The 23,288-nt window shown below is 35.4% G+C and overlaps 1 protein-coding gene across 5 annotated transcripts in view; it reads left to right on the top strand.

The window, feature by feature from the left end:
* The window catches only part of drongo (Arf GTPase activating protein drongo), a 275,048-nt gene that overhangs the window by 172,910 nt on the left and 78,850 nt on the right, over positions 1 to 23,288 (top strand). The window contains exon 1 of one of the 5 annotated variants that reach the window (XM_067767000.1): positions 4,874 to 4,892. The exons of the other annotated variants lie outside the window; for them this stretch is intronic. The gene's annotated coding sequence lies outside the window, so the exon portion shown is untranslated. Of the gene's footprint in view, positions 1 to 4,873; positions 4,893 to 23,288 lie in introns of those variants that run through there. 5 annotated transcript variants of the gene reach the window in all.

Genomic DNA, 23,288 nt, shown 5'->3' with positions numbered 1-23,288 from the left:
GATTTCTTTGATTTGAGGCTTTTTTAAGCGTTTCAGTTTTTTTGGGCTCTATGTGTATCATACGAGCAAGATAATAGCGTCGCTTTTTATAATCCCCGAGTTTCCAGTAGACTTTGAATATTTTTTCCTGTTGGTCCACGGTGATTTTTGTATTACACATTTTAAAGCAATCGACTAATTTTTCAGTTTTCTTTGCTGGAATTGTCTTATTCTTCCATGTAACATATTCCTTTCCCAAATTTTTGTTTAGTTTATTAGTTTTCTTAAAATTTGTTGGCTTCGAGTTATTCAGAAGTACATCCTCATTAAATTGTGGTGAAACTGTATCGCTAAGGTTTGACTCAATTACACCTTCCATCATTCTGATACTTTCCGATGTAGTATTATGACTAGAAATGCTCGAAGGTACATAATCTAAATCGTTGTAATCAGTTTCATGAAATATATCTTCTTCTGAGTGGTCGCTTTCAATGCTCCTAAATTGGGAAGTATTTAGATGTTGTCGCAACATAGAAATGTTATTAGTATCGAATAGCACATTATAGGATGAAGCTGTTTCATTTGGGAGTTCATTCAATACTTCACCATCCACGAAGCTAAACGGATGAACTATTTTTTTATTTTGCACACTTTTACTAGGGATATATCACTTTTATTTTTTGGGCTAAAGCCACTAATTTTTTACCTCTACCCATTTTTTATACTCAGTTGAGCAGAGCTCACAGAGTATATTAAGTTTGATTGGATAACGGTTGGTTGTACATATATAAAGGAATCGAGATAGATATAGACTTCCATATATCAAAATAATCAGGATCGAAAAAAAATTTGATTGAGCCATGTCCGTCCGTCCGTCCGTCCGTCCGTCCGTCCGTCCGTTAACACGATAACTTGAGTAAATTTTGAGGTATCTTGATGAAATTTGGTATGTAGGTTCCTGAGCACTCATCTCAGATCGCTATTTAAAATGAACGATATCGGACTATAACCACGCCCACTTTTTCGATATCGAAAATTTCGAAAAACCGAAAAAGTGCGATAATTCATTACAAAAGACCGATAAAGCGACGAAACTTGGTAGATGAGTTGAACTTATGACACAAAATAGAAAATTAGTAAAATTTTGGACAATGGGCGTAGCACCGCCCACTTTTAAAAGAAGGTAATTTAAAACTTTTGCAAGCTGTAATTTGGCAGTCGTTGAAGAGATCATGATGAAATTTAGTAGGAACGTTACTCTTATTACTATATGTACGCTTAATAAAAATTAGCAAAATCGGAGAAGGACCACGCCCACTTTTAAAAAAAAAAATTTTTTTAAGTAAAATTTTAACAAAAAATTTAATATCTTTACAGTATATAAGTAAATTATGTCAAGATTCAACTCCAGTAATGATATGGTGCAACAAAATACAAAAATAAAAGAAAATTTAAAAATGGGCGTGGCTCCGCCCTTTTTCATTTAATTTGTCTAGGATACTTTTAACGCCATAAGTCGAACAAAAATTAACCAATCCTTTTGAAATTTGGTAGGCGCATAGATTTTATGGCGCTAACTGTTTTCTGTGAAAATGGGCGAAATCGGTTGATGCCACGCCCAGTTTTTATACACAGTCCTCCGTCTGTCCTTCCGCATGGCCGTTAACACGATAACTTGAGCACAAATCGATATATCTTTACTAAACTCAGTTCACGTACTTATCTGAACCCACTTTATCTTGGTATGAAAAATGAACGAAATCCGACTATAACCACGCCCACTTTTTCGATATCGAAAATTGCGAAAAATGAAAAAAATGCCATAATTCTATACCAAATACGAAAAAAGGGATGAAACATGGTAAGGTAAGGATTATTTTATTGACGCGAAATATAACTTTAGAAAAAACTTTATAAAATTGTTGTGACACCTACCATATTAAGTAGAAGAAAATGAAAAAGTTCTGCAGGGCGAAATAAAAAACCCTTAAAATCTTGGCAGGTATTACATATATAAATAAATTAGCGGTATCCAACAGATGATGTTCTGGGTCACCCTGGTCCACATTTTGGTCGATATCTGGAAAACGCCTTCACATATACAACTACCACCACTCCCTTTTAAAACTCTCATTAATACCTTTAATTTGATACCCATATCGTACAAACTCATTCTAGAGTCACCCCTGGTCCACCTTTATGGCGATATTTCGAAAAGGCGAACACCTATAGAACGAAGGCCCACTCCCTTTTAAAAATACTCATTAACACCTTTCATTTGATACCCATATAGTACAAACAAAGTCTAGAGTCACCCCTGGTCCAGAAAGGCCCACTCCCTCTTAAAATACTCATTAACTCCTTTCATTTGATACCCATATTGCACAAACGAATTCTAGAGTCACCCCTGGCCCACCTTTATGGCGATATCTCGAAACGGCGTCCACCTATGGAACTAAGGATTACTCCCTTTTAAAATACTCATTAACACCTTTCATTTGATACCCATATCGTACAAACGCATTCTAGAGTCACACATGGTCCATCTTTATGGCGATATCTCGAAAAGGCGTCCACCTATAGAACTAAGGCCCACTCCCTCTTAAAATACTCATTAACTCCTTTCGTTTGATACCCATATTGCACAAACGAATTCTAGAGTCACCCCTGGTCCACCTTTATGGCGATATCTCGAAAAGGCGAACACCTATAAAACGAAGACCCACTCCCTTTTAAAAATACTCATTAACACCTTTCATTTGATACCCATATCGTACAAACAAAGTCTAGAGTCACCCCTGGTCCACCTTTATTGCGATACCTCGAAAATGCGCCCACCTATAGAACTAAGGCCCACTCCCTCTTAAAATACTCATTAACTCCTTTCGTTTGATACCCATATTGCACAAACGAATTCTAGAGTCACCCCTGGCCCACCTTTATGGCGATATCTCGAAACGGCGTCCACCTATAGAACTAAGGCCCACTCCCTTTTAAAATACTCATTAACACCTTTCGTTTGATGCCCATATTGTGCAAACAAATTCTAGGGTCACCCCTGGGACACCTTTATGGCGATATCTCGAAACGGCGTCCACCTATGGAACTAAGGATTACTCCCTTTTAAAATGCTCATTAACACCTTTCATTTGATACCCATATCGTACAAACGCATTCTAGAGTCACCCCTGGTCCATCTTTACGGCGATATCTCGAAAAGGCGTCCATCTATAGAACTTAGGTCCACACCCTTTTAAAATACTCATTAATACCTTTCATTTGATACCCATATCGTACAAACGCATTCTAGAGTCAACCCTGATCCACCTTTATGGCTATATCCCTAAATGGCGTCCACCTATAGAACTATGGCCCACTCCCTCATAAAATACTCTTTAATGCCTTTCATTTGATACACATGTCATACAAACACATTCCAGGGTTTCCCTCGGTTCATTTTCCTACATGGTTATTTTCCCTTATGTTGTCACCTTCGCTCTCAACTGAGTATGTAATGTTCGGTTACACCCGAACTTAACTTTCCTTACTTGTTTTCAATAAAACTTGTTTTATTTTCGAAAAGCAACTTGAATTTGCTTATTTTACTTTTATACGTTTAGCTAAAGCACTTCTCTGCAAATAAGATTTCACTTTTTACACTGTTTTTCGCAATAAGTAACCTGTATTGATGCAAGATGTTCTGTCACAATTTCATTTGGCAACTGAATGATTGACAAATCAGCTTGTTCAAATTAAGAAAGCAGTTTTTTTAAGCATGCATTTGACAAAAGAACTTCAATCGAAACAAGTTGTTTTGTCAAATTAAAATTGTTGAAGTTACTCAAACGATAAACAGAGACAAGTTTTTTTTGAAACATTTCCGTTATGATTTTTACGTTGGAAATTCCAACTTAATCGAGACAAGCTCTTTTGCCACACGTAATTGTGAAAAACTACAAAAGAAGTTATTTTGATGGCCGTTATAACTTTTGAACTAACAGTCCAGGAATATGACTATAAGACAGAAATATGCGCCTTGAAATTTCATATATATGATAAAAATCTTGGAGAATTGTCTTATTTCGAGAGAAGTTGTTTTGTCAAATGTCCACAGATATATACTTTTATGGCAATTTCTTGTTAGCAATGCATTTGACAAATTTCTGGAAGTCAATCTGCCCCTTTGCTTTGAACAGATGAATTTCATGTCAGAAAAAATGTGCTCACAGAAGAATGTTGATGGGAAAAATGACAAAATCTTAAGGGAAATTTCTGTAAGATTTGTAAAAAATTTGGTAATATCTGTTTCATCATTAACTGACATTTCGCTTCTTAGAATTAATAATTCTTTTTGAATTTCAAATGAATTTTGGGTTATGTCACAAGCTAACGGACTTTGAAATATGTCAATTAAAGGCTTAATTTTTTGAAAGTCTTGAAATCTGTTTTCAAAGTTGAAAAAGGGGGGGTCCAATAACTTCGTGTGTTCATTGTTTACTTTTAAAATATCAATACTGTTAATTAAGGTGTGGGTTTGGAGAAAACTTGAATAATCCCCCGCTTTGATTTCAGAAAGTAGTTAAAATAAAATAGTTTGAAAATGAATAACTTCTCTGAATAATGTTGTTAAAGTTTTTTCCTTTCCTTGTAATTTCAAGTTGAGCTTATTTAAATAATTACATAAGTCAGAAAGAAAAGCCAAATTAAAAATAAATTCGCTATCTTCCAAGGCCTGCATTAATTCTTTTGTTTCATCCAATTTCTCCACTTTTAAAAACTGTAGCACTTCATTCTTCAGAGCAAATAATCTTTTCAGACATTCACCACGGCTTAACCATCGTACTTCGGTGAACATTTTAAGGTCGTTGTATTCAGCCTTTGAAGTTTTTAAAAACTCCTTAAATTTCCGATGGGTAAGTGAATGATGACCCCCCTTATTTTATTAATTATTTGCTCTACAGTTTTCATATAGGAAAGCATGCTCAAAAATTTGGAAGCAAAAGACAGTTGATGCATAATACATTGGAAGGAGCTAACATTAATACCATGCTTCTCCAACTGTCCTACGAAACCTATTTTACCAGTCATGACGTTTGCCCCATCCGTGCATACCCCGGCAAACTTACTTAGGTCCACTTCAGAAAGAAATTTTTGGTGGATAGTTTCAAATATTAACCTTCCTGTTACATTACCATGAAAACTTTCTAACGAAAGCATTGATTCGAAAGTTTCATAGTTGGAGTCTACGCATCGAACACAAATGACCATTTGACATATGTCGTTTATGTCAGTGCTTTCATCCAAGCATATGGAAAAAAATGTGCAGTGATTAATCTTTTCATCTATATTTCTGGTTAAAGTTCTGGCTTAGAGAGGAACTTTTTCAAAAAAAGCGTATAGAGAGCTATGGAGTTTTTCTAAAATTTGTAGAACGATTTCTTTAATAAAAACGCCTTCTGAAACAGGTCTTCCCTTCGTAAGTATGATTGTGCTTATAAAGCTTGACAGATCCCTTTTAACATGGTTTCCGCATTTCTGCAATTTTCATTACCATTTTGGGAAACCCATTCTTTATACTTTCGCAAAAGCATATTTTTCCCCCCAAAAAATATTGTCTCTTTCCAAACCCTCATATTTATCAAAATCTTTATGAAAAGAATTATAATGTCTCTTGATATTATATCCCCGGTTCCAAATAGAAGCGTGACATAAGAGACATTGCATTTTCCCAAGGGGATCTGAAATCATGAAAAAATGTTTTATCAGTCATTTTTAGGTTGCGCATAAATATTATCATGCAATTTTTGCGCTAAAGCGATCACGTTGTTACTTCCTTGCTGTCGGTTAAGCAACTGACGCGAACATTTTGTTCTTAGCACCACTGTAGCCAGCGTTGTCACATATTTTTTTCCAAGTCGTCAGACGCCGCCCAAAAAATTGTCAGAAATCGTCATATCTATGGTAACAACCAAAGTTGAGTTAAGCGCCAAATACACGACACGAACATTTCCGCGAACATTCCGCAATCTTGTTCGCAGCTTTGGCCATACACCATACGAACTTTTGGCCGAACATTAGTTCTCTTTCAGACAGCGATGAATATGGACAACAATTGTGCTGCAGCAATATTGCTCGCTGTGGCAATTAAGCGTAAAAAAAAAGAGAGAAGATCGCAAAAAATAGAATTTGGTGCAAAGAATGGTTTAAAAAACGAGCAGTTCTTCAATGAATTCACTCAGAAAATTTTTATTGTCCATTTTACTTTTCCGCGCACGTCTGTTCCGTTCAGAAATTACTACGATTATGAGCTATTTCGCCATACACGCACGAACAGTTCGCGCAAATGTTCGCCAAAAATTAAAATATTTTGATTTTTGGCGAACATTTGCGCGAACTGGCAAACACCACCATACACGACAGAAAAGGTCGCAGAAACATGACATAACGGGAATGTTCGCGGAAATGTTCGTGTCGTGTATTTGGCGCTTTAGGCCGAAGTTGGGTTATTACCAGGGGACGTACGATTGTATTCGCCGGAAACCAAAATGAGATCGCCGGATTTCATTCAACAATATTAACTTTAAAAACGATTTTCTGAAAATTGTCTTTGATTGTTATTTTTTGTTGTAAATAACAAAAATGTCTTAAAAGATAAATTTTGTATTACATACAAAAGGTACTTGTTTTCAGTCATTTTAACAATTATTATTAACAAACATTTAGCATATTTATTCAATATTATGACAGCAAAAGTTATTCAATTTTAAATAATCTTGGGCTGGCAATATTCCTTTTAAAGTATCAATTTCCAGACGGTTTCGGATTTTTGTTTTGTTAAAATTTTATTTTAGAAATAATTCGTTCTACATTCGTTGAAGAGTGTGGCAAGCACTTTGACCTGCAACGAATGGACATAAATTAGAAAAAGCGTATGTAGAGTCAGCTCTTTTGATAGTAGAAATAGTTTTTCAAAACACTTCTGGAGGACCCTTAGAAATGTCTTCAAAATATAGTCTAAGAGCCCTGACTGCCACACCTTTGTCATTTTATTAAAGTTGAAATTTCGTCAGTGCATACTTCCAACTGAAGCAGGATCGTTGGTCTATTATTAAACTTGAGTCATGGTGGCTTTAACAGATATCGTGCAAAAATTTTGCAGAAAAATAAACCTTTCTTTCGTCATTTTATAAAGACTGATTTTCATATATGGTCTTCGTCAAGATATAAGAAGCCACTAGTCTTATTGCCAGACACTTTCCATAGTGGCTTTGTCCAGCCAGACACTTTTTGTAATGCGAAACTGTACTTTTTCATAAAATGAAAGCTGAAAGTTTTCGACGGCAAACAAAATTTCAAAAAGGTTTTTTTAAAGATTTTGTATTCGCTCCTGCTTCAGTTGGAAGTATGCACTGACGAAATTTCAACTTTTATAAAATGACAAAGGTCTGGCCGTCACGGGCTCTTACTCTAGTATGTCTTAAATTCTAAAAAAATTAATTCCCTATACTCGCTATCAATATCCTGCAGAATTTTCTGATCAAAGAATCAATTTTTTTGCAGCAACTTCTTTGGGATCCATGCAACTTAAGCTTTGAAGAACAAAATTGTTAAAATCAAAACGCTTTCCAATTTGATCACACAATTCAATATAAAAAATAACACAATCTTATTTAAATTTCGCTTCTTCTTGCTCGGAAATGTTAGAGATGACAAGCTTATCCATCGCATAAACTCTTACAAAAATCTGATCACTTTGCAATATATTTGAAATATTTTTATAATCTAAAATTTCTATGTTATCTAATGTAATACATTCCGACTTTACAAAATTATACAATATACTTAAGTAAAGTCTTTATTTCTGAATACATATTATGTACATGAAGCCCCTCATTCTGGAAAATTTTACTAACTTTGAATTTTGATTTGGTGGCCACCATGGTGTGATGGTAGCGTGCTCCGCATACCACACCATATGCCCTGGGTTCACACCTCGGGCAAAGCAACATCAAAATTTTAGAAATAAGGCTTTTCAATTAGAAGAAAATTTTTCTAAGCGCGGTCGCCCCTCGGCAGTGTTTGGCAAGCGCTCCGGGTGTATTTCTGCCATGAAAAGCTCTCAGTGAAAACTCACCTGCCTTGCAGATGCCGTTCGGAGTAGGCATAAAACATGTAGGTCCCGTCCGGCCAATTTGTAGGGAAAATCAAGAGGAGTACGACGCAAATTGGAAGAGAAGCTCTCTTCGGAGGTTATCGCGCCTTACATTTATTTATTTTAATATTTTGAAGGATATACTTCAGGAAGGAGAAATAAATTTCATTCATATCGTCCAAGTTATCAATAACGGTTTTTGCACTGTCTATTTTGTCAACATTAACAGCGAAGTTAAAAATATTTTTAATGGCTCCTAAAGTTCTAATACTCTGTATACTACTGCCTCTAAGGATAGCCAGCTAGTTTGACATGGATGTAGCATCTTTTTTGGCTATTGGAAACGTAATTACACACATTGCGCACCAATGTTTCTACACTGATGTAGCTTTAAGCAGGCATACGAAGAGCAAATCGTCAAAGAAGGACATATACATACATTTAAAAGTAATTAAGTTAGGAATTTCTTTTTCAAAAATTCCGGCGACCGAATGCTTCGAGCCGGTTTATGTTATTGGCTCCGTCTGCAGCAAAAGTTAGCATATTTTTAGTATATTTTTAGTATAAGGTATACAATGTTCAATAGATTGTTGATATATGTCATTTCTTCGTGTTTCAATATTTAAAATAAATCTTACATATAAGGCAGGCTTAAATCGTCATTTTTCATTAGAAAATCGTCCAAGCGTCATTCTAGTTGAACATCGTCAAAATGACGACGGCGTCGTCAATCTGTCAACGCTTACTGTAGCGAAGTTACTCTCGCATTCACAAATACAGCCTCACAAAAAAAAAAAACTGCCGACCTATGCTCTAATGGCACGTCCAGTTATTCCGAAGAAACAGGCGATCATTTGCTTCGAAGTGCTTCGCGCACGAATCACTTTTGTCGGATTTGGCTCATCTTGGAAGACCCATACAGTGGATTGCTGTTTTGTTTCGGGCTCATACGCATAGATCCAAGATTCGTCACCTGTGTAGATGTTATATACAGCTTTTAATGCACCGCGATTGTATTTCTTGATCATTTCTTTACACCAATTGACACGACCATCTTTTTGAGCTTTTGTCAATCCACGTCGAAAGTCGTAAAAAATCATCGCACGAGAATTTTCACGAGTTGATTCCATTTTCTCGCTGGGATACAATTTTTAAGTTACTGTAAACAACACAAGTTGTGCTCAAATGTCAAAATTTTTTGAAGAAGGTTATGCTTAAAAACGTCAAACTTTCAATTGAAAACGTCAGATGGCGCCGGCACACAATTAGTGTTGCCAAGGCTCAAAATATAAATAGCAATCCTCGTATTCAGAACACAAAACTGATTAGTGATGCGTTGTTTCCGTAAGTAGAGATATCAAATTTCATGTATATTTATTTTATTCACAGCGACTAAAAGATCACAGGAAGTCACTGCGACAGCGGAGAAGAAATCAACGTGACTTATTGATTGTGACGGGTGCGTGTTGTTCGCAATCAAGCCATTGCATAGTACTCCCTTATTGTAGCTTTACTTTTGCTCTTCATTTCACTGTTGCTTTTATTTGTTTGTTATGTGTTCTTCCTTCCCTAGTTCCTTGACTCGCTGCACACCGCTTTCTTTCGGTTTTCGATTCTCCTTTTTCTTTTGTTTAATTTCTCCTCTGTTTTACCTCCTTAACTGCCCAATAATTTCCCACTTTTCCTCGCTCCTTTTCCCTTTTACTTTTCCCCAAATTTTCTGCCATTTTTCTTTTCGGCTAGCTCTCCGCATTTCTTCGCTCCCCTTCTACATTTTCCTTTGCCTAATTCACATCCTCTCACTTTTCTTTTCCCTTCTTTTCTTTTCTTTTCTTATCTTTACTTATCTTATCTTATCTTATCTTTTATTTTCTTTTGTTTTATTTTCTTTTCTTTTGTTTTCTTCTTTTCTTTTCGTTTCTTTGCTGTCCTTTTCTTTTCTGTTATTTTCTTTTATTTTATTTTCTGGTTTTCCTTTCTTTTTATAATGTATATATTTTTTCTCCGTTTTTTCTCTTCAATATGTTTTTTACTTATTTTTCTTTTGCATCTCCGTACCTTTTTTCTCTTTACCTCTCCGTCTACCCTTCTTTGGCTTTCGTTATCAGCATCCCCCATCCGCCTCACTTCCCCTTACCTCCTTTTATACTCCTCTTCCTTCATCTCCTGCTTTATTTCTCTTTCTCTACTTCATGCTCTCTGTCTTTTTCTCCCTCCTTCTCTTACTTACTTTCCATTATGCCTTTCTCTACCTGTTATCCCTGTTTCTCCTCTATCTCTCTGCCTTTTTCGTTCTCCTTCCCCTCCTTTTTCACTTCATACTTTTCTGACCTACCTCGCTAGCTAATCTCTTTATTTTCTCTTCGTTGCTTAAAACATTTCACCGGTTGTTTGAAATCCAAGAAACAAAAGAGTAAATAATCGGCCAGTGGATGCATACTTCATATTTTGTTGTTGCCTTTTGATAAGATAATGACTATGAGAATATTTTAGTGCTAAATGAATTTATTTTTTTATCTTTGAACAAACCAGCTGTTTTTATATATTATATAATTTTCCTCTCATTATCGTCATTCGCTATCAATTTTACAGCTTGGATTAATAGATAGATTAAATTTTATAACTTTATTATCGATCGATTTTTCATACATTATTTTTCATGTACTGTCATTCATTGCCCTCATAACTTAGTTTTTATTACAATGAACGATAATTATTTACTTAGCTATCTGAATTGTCTATTTTTCAGAAAGTCAACAACATTTGCTTGTTATTAGTGAATACCACCTATTGTTAAGCCATTCAGCTAAAATACATATATATGTTGATATACATATGTATGTATATGCAGTGCTTCTCGTCACTTGCCCTATAAAGCGAATATCAAAATATATGCAAACAAGGGGCGGTTGATAAGTTTTTTTTTGCAAAGTTAGTTGGCAATGAGTCATTATAGAGATTCAGCAGAGTAGTGTTTCATAGCGCTGACAGGGACAATAATTCATATTTTTTATGCCAAATCTTATTCAAAAAGTGACAAAATTTTACCAGTCGTATTTCACATTGTCGCTTTTTCTAATATCATTTTCCTCCTTATTTTTGCTAAAAGATAGCATTTATAGACTTAAAAATCATTAGAATTAGTGAAAAACAAAGAACGAAAAATTACAATGAAGGTGGAACAACGCCAAAAACGGGTTTACTCCATTACAAATTTAGCAAAGGATGGCGGAAAATCGTTCCAGTATAGATCAATTACCACCCAAAATGAATTTGCGAGAACTAATTGATTCATCAATATATATAAAAATCAAATTCTGTGTGTGTGTGTGTGGTTGTGTGTGTTCGCTATGGAAACGTATTTCCCACAATTCAATCATCACCAAATTTTGGCTATAGGTTCTTCGATCAAGACGAAGGTTTTTCATATTCCAGAATTAAGAATTTTAAACTTAAATTTTTTTTTTTGGCTATGCGAACGAGCAATCTTACCTCCCCGAAATGATCATGTTAACAAAATCAATGATCGCATTCAAAACCAAATTCCTGGTGAAGTGACGAAATATAAATCGATCGACACAGTTAAAGATGAAGATCAAATTGTGAATTTTCCAATTGAATTTCTAAACTCTTTAGAACCACCAATCATGCTTCTTCGGAATTTCGACCCACCAAAATTGTGCAATGGAACCAAATGGAATTTACAGAACAATAAGCTAAATTATCAACCAACAAAACAGAAAAAATTACGCAACATTCATTCGATCTCGGGCGTTACAACGTACGCCGGGTAAAGCTAGTATTCAATATCATGCAAATAATTTAGCAAAGTCTGCCCTACCATTGCTCTCGACAGAGCTTTTTAATTTTGTCATTGTTGTCACGACAATTTTGTCGCAGCTATTTCTCTGCAAGCAAATTTTTCGGCATACATATTTGTTTATTTAATTGCAGTGCGTTTCTTGAAATTTTTTATACAGTTCTTTGTGGCATTTATTTTACTCGAATACTGCAACGACGGCTATTCCATGGAATTTCGGATGCATCCCGTATTATAATCATGTCTATGACGGTATCGGCCGAATTCCTTTTGAGGGGAATATGGATCGAAAATCGGATCGAATATGGATTAAAAAAGTAAATTGTTTATATTTTCTTCAAATTATCTTTACATTGGCAATTCAAATATATTCAAAAGAGGTGGACTAAATAGAATTTTAATAAATAATTAAATTTAATAATTATCCAATTATTTTGATCCATCCTCCCTCCTCTTGAAAGGCATCCGGCGGATACCGTCATAATAAAGAGCGCCACTTATTTTATATTTGATAAAATATTTAAATTTAACACAGCCAACAACGTCTTGTATAATTTTCTATTTCTGTGGCATTTATATATATTCTGACGATCTGGTCCCAATTTATTCCTTTATATTAGGTCGGTTGAATGTTTGTCCGCTTTTCATACAAATCTTGCAATCGATTTTTAAGTAACTTCTCATTGAGCTACAAACGTGAAACTTTACACATAGGTTAGAGCACCATGACAGTGCAACAAAAGGAAAAAAATCCGTTAGGTGGTGCACGGATTGAAATAATTACATCAGAATTTGAAAATTTTCAAACCAGCTTTTATGTAACTTCTCGATGAGCTAGAGGCTTGAAATTTCAAACTTAATTCAGAGGTCGATGACAGCCGATGACACGATACAAAAAGATTCGCTAGGGGGCGCACGGGATCAGATATTTAGAAAAATCGTACGAAACGGAGGGAATTTTGGGATTAATTTTTATGTAAGTTCTCATTGAGCTCCAACTGTAAAACTTCACATATAGGATAAGACGCCGAGAAAATTTAAGAAAAGGAAAAAAAATTCCATTAGGTGGCGCAAGGATCGAAATATTTAGATACGAATTTTGAAATTTGGTGTTTTGAAATCGATTTTAAAGTAATTTCTCATTGAGCTACAAACATGAAACCTCCGAGACAGGTTAAGACACCGTGACAAAAAACAAAAGGAGAAAAAAATTCCGATAGGTGCCGCACGGATCGAAAAAATTAGACAATAATTTGGAAATTTGAAACCGGGTTTTAAGTAACTTATCGATGAGCTAGAGGCTAAAAATTTTGAGCTTAATTCAGAGGCCGATGACAGCCGCTAGGGAGCGCACGGACTGAGATATTTAGAAAAATCAAACGGAACGGAGGGAATTTCGGAATTGATTTTTATGTTCTTATGTTTATGTTTTAAGTTCTCACTGAACTACAAGCGTAAAACTTAACTTAACTTAAAAATAAAATAAAATAATTTCCAGCACTTCCTTTATATAAATGGACAAAAATCAGCTAAAATTGTCTCCTTATATAAAGACATATTCTTGCTAAACTTCGATTTTTAAATTTTGACATAGAAATTGCAAAAATAGATATTTAAGAGAATTAAAAGTATAAAGGTCGAGCACAATTGATTGACTAATAATATCTCCTTTCCTACCAACTTTCCAATCCAAGTAATGTGCGCTCCACTTTTATATTTTTACTTCTCATAAATACCTATTGTGACGAATATTATCATCACTAAGTGATACTCACATCACTAATCTGATACTAAGTAAATAAAGACACAACAACAATAAAGCAAGCTGCCACTCCTACGTACGTAAACTAATCAATTATCATTTACTCACATATATAAAGGCAACGGAGAGATACGCACAAGCACGTGTAGTCATCGGCCGAAGTATTGCTCACATATACACACGAATATGGTTACAAACTACAGGTATACCTAGATATGGCTGGTAAACAAGCATGAAGTTCACGAAATTACTAAACCTTAGGAGAAATGGGTGAACGGGGCAACAGGGAGTATAAAAGTAGTAAAAGCTGAGTAGTCAGGAAGCAGTTTGATTTAAACACGCAGTTAGTTCTGAAGTAAGAGTTATTGTGAAGTACTCTCAACGTAGTCTAATAAATACCATTTTGCATTATTGTATATTGGAGTTATTTATTCAACAGTTTAGCGATTCGAACGTTAGCAGAAGGTTTGGAATAAGCGGTATTTCCCGAAATTCGTTACACTATTTTTGCAATTTCTTTGTCAAAATTTAAAAATAAAAGTTTAGCAAGAATATGTCTTTCTATAAGGAGACATGTTTCGCTGATTTTGGTCCATTTATATAGAGGAAGTGCTTAACATTTTTTATATTATTTTTATTTCTTTAAATTTCAATATGAACTTTAACAAGTAAAGGTGCCTAAGTTCGGGTGTAACCGAACATTATATACTCAGTACTCAATTGTACATTTCATTTCAGATAAATTACTTTTCTACATAACACGTGGCACCGCCCGTTTAAAAAAAAAAAAATTCTCCCCATTTCCTCTTACAATAAAACTTGATAAGTGAAATATCATTGATTCAAAACTATTTTTGCTAAGTTATAGCTTATTATTCTAGTCTACGACCCTTATAAAAATCTTTTATATAAAAGTGGGCGTGGTCTTTAACCGATCTCGTCCATTTTTCCTAGAAATATTTCCTGCTATAGGGAAAATTTGTGTAGCAATTTTATTACGATCCGTTAATTTTTCTTCGAGTTATGGCTCCAGAAACATAGAAAATTGCTTAGTCATAAAAGGGCCGGTGCCACGCCCATTTTTTTTAATTTGAAGTTTTTCCTATTTATTGTTATAAATCCACTTGGGAAATGAAATACCATTCATATAAAGCTCTTTTTTGCAAAGATATGTATTCTTATTTTATTCGTCCACGACCCTTTTAAAAATCTTTTATATAAAAGTGGGTGTGGTCCATAACCGATTTCGTTAATTTTTCTTCAAAGCATTCCTTATAGTAAAGGCAACCTCTCTGCCGAATTTTGCCACGATAGGTTTAACGATTTTTGATTTATGTTTAACTAGCTATACCCGGCGTACGTTGTAACGCCCGAGATCGATTGAATGTTGCGTTGTTTTTTCTGTTTTGTTTGTTGATAATTTAGTTTATTGCTCTGTAAATTGAATTGAATTTTGTACGCATATTTGGTGAAATTTTTTGGCGTTCCAACTCTAGAGCAAGCAACATATAGCTGTCCATGGGAAAAGCGTGGACTCTCTAAATTTAATCCTGGAACAGTAAGCGATTGTCCTTTTGCTTTGATGATTGAAATTGCAAAAGCAAGGCGTACAGGAAACTGTAAGAGCTTAAAATTGAATAGCAAATCTTTAGGAATCATTGGGATCCGTGGTATGAACACATATTCACCTTTGCTTTTACCGCTGATGATTGTTGCTTCGATTATATTCGACATTAATTTCTTAACACAAAGTCTGGTTCCATTGCACAATTTTGGTGGGTCTAAATTCCCAAGAAGCATGATTGGTGAGCCAATTTTCAAAGTTAATATATGCACAGGCATTCCAGGTGGTTCTAAAGAGTTTAGAAATTCAATTCGATAATTCACAATTGATCTTCATCTGTAACTGTGTGGATCGATTTATATTTCGTCACTTCACCAGGAATTTGGTTTTGAATGCGATCATTGATTTTTTTTATTTATTTAAGATTGCTCGTTTGCATAGCCAAAAAAAAAAAATTTATTTTAAATTCTTAATTCTGAAATATGAAAAACCTCCGTCTTGATCGAAGGAACCTATACCGAAAATTTGGTGATGATTGAAGTGTGTGAAATACGTTTCCATAAGGAATTTGATTTTTATAGAAGATGTATGTAGATAGACTGAACCAAACAAATTTTTTTAACGTCGGCAGATTACTAAACGTCCAAAAGGAATAACAGCCAAACTCAACAATGCAGTCAAACTTTAGGTGTTAAAATAACCTAAGTTTGTACCGCAGCCATAGTTCTGAAAAATCCCATTTGTAGGGAAGGTGCCACGCCCCTTTTTTCCAAATTCCACATTTTACTGGAGTTGTTAGAACTTAACGTCATATAGCTCCTTAAAAAATTGCATTATCCTACCATTACTACATCCAGAGATATGCAGTATGATATATTCCATTTGTATGGGAGGTGCCACTCCCCCTTTTTTCCTAGTTCCACATTTTCTTGGTGGTGTTAGGGATTGATCTCATATAACTCCTTACTTAATTTCAATGATCTGGCATGTATACCTTCAGAGCTATGCAGTACCAAAAATTCCATTTGTATGGAATATAGAAATTATTTTTAGCCTAACACCTTCGCGTTGATTGAAGGAACCTATAGCCAAATTTAGTGATAATTGAAGTGTGGGAAATACGTTTCCATAGCGAACATACACACACACAAAATTTGATTTTTATAGAAGATGTAGATAGATTGAAGCTAACAAATTTTTTTAACGGCGGCAGATTACTAAACGTCCAAAAGGAATAACGGACAAACTCAACAATGCAGTCAAACTTTAGATCTTAAAATAACCTAAGTTTGTACGGCAGCCATAGTTCTGAAAAATCCCATTTGTAGGAAAGGTGCCACAGCCCTTTTTTTCCAAATTCCACATTTTACTGGAGGTGTTAGGACTTAACGTCGTATAGCTCCTTACCAATTTTCATTATCCTACCATTACTACATCCAGAGATATGCAGCATGATATTTTCCATTTGTATGGGAGGTGCTACGCCCCCTTTTAGATTTCGGTTATATTTTAAATATCTTGATATAATGAATAATAACAACTTTTTCCCATATGTATAGGTAGGTGTACGTTGCAGTTTTGTACTAAAAACCTGAAGGAAAAGAGGTAATATGGTGATCAGAGCTAAGCTGGACGTTATTTTAAGTTTTATAAAACCGTTCCACTGCATTGATTTTCTTCCCGAATAATTGTGAAAAAATAAGGTTTCTTCAGAGAACTTCTATAAAAATCTACCACCTAATTTTAAGTTTGCATGGTAGAAGTGGTAGAACTTATATTTCAGGAAAAGAGGTGGTAGATGTACCACTTTAGTGGTAGGAGTCCGAACACTGCTCACAGTTGAACTGCATACAAATTAACGGAACATAAGCGTCGTTTGTACAAATACAAAGCAGTAGAAATGTTCAGCCAGCAACGAAATGTGACATACGTTTTTGTATGTGTGCTGAAGCATCTCTCATAAACAGTGTACAAACCTCGGTGTTTATGTTTACTCTCCTTCGAAAAAAATTTGCACGACACAAATCGAAAAATTCTTATATTTATTCAAAAAATGTTGTACACATGAAATGATCTCGAGACGCTCGTCACCCAGAGAAAATTACCACTCATCAGCACAGCTTCCTTTTGATACCCATAATGTAAAAACACATATCCTAAAGTTATTCTGATCCACGTTGTGGGCCCTAGTCACCCAGATGTATGAAAATTACCCTCTGCTAAAGAACTCATCAACAGCTTTCATTTGATATCCATATTGTATAAATACATTCTAGGGGTATCTGGGTTCACGTTTTGGCCTATATCTCGAGACCTTAGTCACATCAGCAGATTTAATTTAATATCCACATTGGATAAACACATTCTTGGGGAACCCTGGTCCACACTTTGGCCAATATCTCGAGACCTTAGTCACCTAGGGGTACGAAAAGTACCCCATATTAAATTACTCATCAGAAGCTTCCATTTGGTACCTATATTATACAAACACATCGTAGGGTTATCCGGGTCCACGTTTTGACCTATATCTTAAGACCCTAGAAATTAAAAAAAATTTTTTTTGCTAAAAACCTTCGCTTATTTGATCCCTATAATATGAAAAAATAACGAATAAAATTGGCCTCGTATCGGCCCCAAAACATGGACAGGAACGGCCATCATTTCATTTTTATATATAGATAATATTTGTAAAATTGATAATAAAATGATTTTATCACAAGTGGGCGGTGCCACGCCCATTTTGCTTATTTTTCCAAATTTTTATCAAGAGTCTCAATATCAGTCCACATGTCAAATTTCAACATTCTAGGTGTATTATTTACTAAATTATCAAGTTTTTTGTGTTTTCCAAAATTTTATATATTGTGACGGATATTAGCAACACTAAGGGATACTATAATCTCTAAGCCGATACTAAGCAGTGACTTGTATGCACATCAACAAATCAATCATTATGTCTATCCATATGTCCATACAAGCAGCGGAGAAAAACGCACAAACACATGCATATATCTGAGATACTCACAAAAGTAGGCAATCATCGGTGGAACAATCATTATATGTACACTAGGGCGGGTCGATTTAAAAATCGCTCATTGCTCTGTGAAAATCATATTCTAGGGATCAAAATAAGAAACTTTGCCGAAGGAACCATACCTCTAAAACCGATTTCTGATGCCCCCCCTCCCTCCCCCCCCCCCCCCCCCCCCCCCCCCCCCCTTTGGATCGAACTTTTGGGTAGGGGCAATTTCAATTCTACCTGCTGTGTCTTGTGGTGGCTTAAAAAAAAACAACACAAGTAATTTTACGATCTGCAATTGTGTCACAGTGATACCTTCATTTTTTAAAACGGTTGAATAAAAAAACCCACAACTATGTTTACGACATGCAAATGCATTACAGTGATGCCTTGGTTTTAAAAGGGGGTTGTAAAAACGCTAATTTCTAATAATTTTTTTATTTCTTTTCTATTACTAAGTTAAATTCATTTTTCAATTACATATGTTCTGACTTAATAAATTTCTAAAGAGAAAAATAAACTCCAAAAAGAAAAAAACAGGCATTTCAAAGTGGGATTTTTCAATATTTGCCCCTACGACCTAAAGGGGGGGACATCAGAATTCGTTTTAGAGGTATGGTTCCTTCGGCAAAGTTTCTTATTTTGATCCCTAGAATATGATTTTCACAGAGTAATGGGCGATTTTTTTGCCTCCCCACAAATCGACCCGGCCTAATCTACACATATGTACGTACACGCAGTGGAGAGAAAGGCACAAACACATGCATATATCTTATCTGAGATGCTCACAAAAGTAGGCAATCATTTGTGCAAGTACCACTCACATATACACGCGCATATAAGAGGCTATAGGCGTGCATCTGTAGTTATAGCTGGTAATTTTATAGCTGGTAAACAAATAGTAAATTCTAGAAACGCCTAGAAATGTGCAAGCGAGGAAACCAAAGAGTATAAAAGCAGCGCCAGTTGAGGCATGGCAATCAGTTTGATTTAAGCACGCTATCTGTTGAGAAGTAGAAGTGTTATTGTGAAGTACTTGGACATGGCTCAATCAAATTTTTTTTCGATACTGATGATTTTGATATATGGAAGTCTATATCTATCTCGATTCCTTTATACCTGTACAACCAACCGTTCTCCAGTGAAAGTTATATACTCTGTGTGCAAAGCACGCTGAGTATAAAAAATGTTGATCATTATATTTCAGCAATTTAATACCTTAAGTTACGAACTTATAGGCCATCCCTCATGCATACCATTACACCTGCTATTCTTACGGGTGTGTGGTATGACTTGTTGAGCTGAACGTACAGCTGATCTTATTATAACTTTCAAATGGTATATTAATTTTGGTCCGATGTTTGTAACAATGAGAAATATAGAAGATAGACTCACCATTAAGTATACCGCATTTATCAGGGCGACGAACTGAGTTGATATAGCCATGTCCGTCTGTCCGTCTGTTCGTCTGTCTGTTTGAACGCAAACTAGTCCCTCAAATTTTGAGATATATCAATGAAATTTGCCACAAGGATGTATTTTTGTATTATATTAAACATTTGTCGAATGCGGTAGGATCGGACCACTGTAACATATATCTCCCATACAACCGATCGTTCAGATAAGACGACTTTGGTCATTCCTGCCGCAATTTAGAAAGTACAAACGTGAAACTCGGTGATATATATTTTAATATATCATAGAAGATATCCTGAAAAACCGATCGTTCAGATAGAAAGATTTTTGGCCATTTCTCCCTTAGTTTCCAATATAAAAACATGAAACTTGGTGATATATATTGTAACGAATTTAGTGAAATTCCGCTTATTCCAAATCTTTTGCTAACGTTCGTATCACTAAACTGTTGAATAAATAACTCCACTATTGAATAATGCAAAAATGGTCTTTATTGGGCTACTTGAAAGTACACTTATACTTCGCAACTGATAGCTTGCTTAAATCAAACTGATTGTCGTGCCTCCACTGTTGCTGCTTTTATACTGTGCGGTTTCCTCGTTGACATATTTCTAGGCACTTCTATTTCCAGAACTTACTAGTTAGATATCAGCTATAAAATTACTCAGCTGTAACTACAGATGCACGCTTTTATAGTTTCTATCATGGCCCATGCGCGTGTATATGTGAGTGATACTTGCACAATTATTGCATACTTTCGGGAGTATCTCAGATATATGCATGTGGTTGTGCGTTGCTTCTCCGCTGCGTGTACGTACATATGTGTAGACATAATGATTGATTCACTTATGTAGATACAAGTGACTGTCTGCTTTATTGTTGTTGTGACTTCATTTACTTAGCATCAGACTAGTGATGTGAGTATCACTTAGTGTCACTAATATTCGTCACAATATTCTAATATAACAGAAGATTTCCTGTAAAAATCATTTCGATCGGATCTATATATAATATATATCCTATACAACCGATCGTTCAGATAAGGGGGTTTTTTGCCATTTTTTTTATATTTATCTTAAAATCGTTTAGGTATGTACATTTTTTCACTATATATTTCTTATCTTATACAGCGCATTATTTGGAGATTACGAATGGGATAAGATTATCGGTCAGCCCCATTCATGAAAGGCATGAAGTCTTCGGCACAGCCGAAGACAGTCCCGTCCTTACTTATTTTTTTAATTTTATTTCTACCGCTCACCGCTAACTTTTCTTAATTTTGTTTGGGTTTGGCAATTTCGTTTTGAGTAAACATTTTGTGTCCGTCCGTGCCTTGTACTCACGCAAAAGCAACACCACCAATGAGGTTGGGGATTTTCGTGCTTAGTTGCTTCCAGTAATGACGTTGCTTTATTCGTACTTTTACTTATATATGCTAAAATATATATTTATTTATATTTGCCGGATGTTTGGGCTGGTGATGTGATATGAGTCTCGTAAGATATTTTTCTAAAACTTTCGTGAGGTATGAATTATATATGTATGTATAACTACTGATTAAAATGGGTTCGCAAAAAATTTGATTCATTTGGTTGCCAACCAAAGAGAAGAGGAAACTAAATTTTTGTTTTCAAGTCGTTGCCATATTTTCTATGACTTGTTAGCCTAATTACCACATGAAAGTATTGCGAACGGTTTCAAGCATTTGTTATCGGCACTCACAGTTACCGTCAATATTAACGTCGCTACTTAGGTTTGTTTTGTATTCTTTTTACTAAATTTTATTTTATTTTTTTGCATTTTCAAGTTGATGAATGCTAATGGCTATTTAATCTATCGAATGTTTTATAATTCCGAATGTAAATAATACTCGTAAAACAAATTTAGATAAATAGTTTATATACCTACCAGGGATGTTAAAAATATTTGACTTCGCAAAGGTGAAGATTCATTGCAAATTTCTTGAATTCGTAGGTCCTCTCTGCTTAGATTGAAGACTCCGGCTGATAATCACGTTGCTGGGTGTATAAAAAATTTTGCCTGACTTTCTCTGGGCATTCAATCCACTGTAGTCTGAACTACATTGTTTCCCAATTGTTCCTAGTTTGCCTAGTGTGTGTCTTTGTGGGTCCATGGAAGGGCTCTGGACCATATAATGCTGCTAAAGCACCCTGCTTGGATAGGTAGTCTGCCTGTTTACCTTCATGTCTCTGATAGTGGGAAAGCCATTCTAACAAAACTTTGTTTCTGGTTTCCAGATCAATTGTTCTTGAAGTTCGGCCCGTAGATGTCAGTTCCCGTTTTTCTGTAAGGGGTCATTGCATTACGTAGTTAGTTGCAATACGGGATTTCCTATGAATTTTTTTACTCTTTTCATATGCCCTGTCATGTTTCCGCTCTTCAGCTCAGGGATATTTTTAAGTCTTTGGACAGCAAGTGTTACCTCTTTCTATATTATAATAGGAAAGGGAGACGTTCCTCACTAAGGCACTAAGTGCATCAGCAGAGGAAGTTCTTATCGCATTCGTCATGCCAATACAAACTAGTCGATGCAGTTTGCGTAATATTGCGTCTCTTCGGTCACCATTGGCTTCACAACAGTATTAAATGTCCAGTACACCATTTTGGGAGACAACCCCATGTTTTACCATTAAGTCGAGTGCAGCTGAAGAAAGCTTTTGTTGCTTTGTTTAAATTAGCATCTAAATAAGCATTCCACGCGGGGATCTGTCCAGTGTAACCCCTTGGTATTTTGCTTCCATTGAAAATCGGGTTTTCGAGTCACCCATTGATGGTTCTGGCATGTATAGTTTTCTTCGCCGGGACGGTTTTGTTAATATTGACAGACAATCATTTGGTAGCACACTACCTTTCTATGATGTACAGGGCTTGTTGTATGCGATTGGATATTGTTTTCACATACATTGCCCTGATGCAGATTACTAAGTTATTTGCATACTCTTATGTGTCAAATCCACTAAATTTCAGTAACTGAAAGAGCTATCAACTTGATGATGTGTTGTGTTATCGAAAGATTCCAAAGTCTTTTCAATTTCTTCCATGAGGCTATGAATTGCCGTCTCACTGATAGGCAAATTAAATCCAACACAGAAGGGGTCCATACGCTGTAAAAGGAAAAAAACTGAATCTAATTGATCGATACGACGAGGGCAGTTGCTTTTTTCTCCTGGCTTTGTTATGAATACTACCTTAACTTCTAAACACTACGGACTTATTCAGTCTATGTGAGGTCCTCATGGACCGGCCAGTTCAATCTAACCTTAGCAGGTGAACAGAGACCTGCTTGGAATATAGCCGAGCAGTAGTGATGCGTTATATATGTTGAATAAGGCTGGGGCTATATGATTCATTCCCTGATGTAACAGACAGGGAAAGACCTATTCCGTTCCTGGTGGCTTGATAGGCTGAAAGTAGGCAAAGCCCATTGCACTCGCTTGACAGTGGTGCGCTTTATAGGTTTTTTTCTCTACCACTAATGGTGGGAAAGCCTCTTATAGTATGACAGTCCGGAAAGTGATTTTTAGGTAAGAGCTTATATGTCTCTGCTTAGTGTAG

Source organism: Eurosta solidaginis, chromosome 2, assembly GCF_040869045.1.
Source record: "Eurosta solidaginis isolate ZX-2024a chromosome 2, ASM4086904v1, whole genome shotgun sequence".
NCBI lineage: Eukaryota > Metazoa > Arthropoda > Insecta > Diptera > Tephritidae > Eurosta > Eurosta solidaginis.
This window is presented reverse-complemented; position numbering and strand designations above follow the sequence as displayed.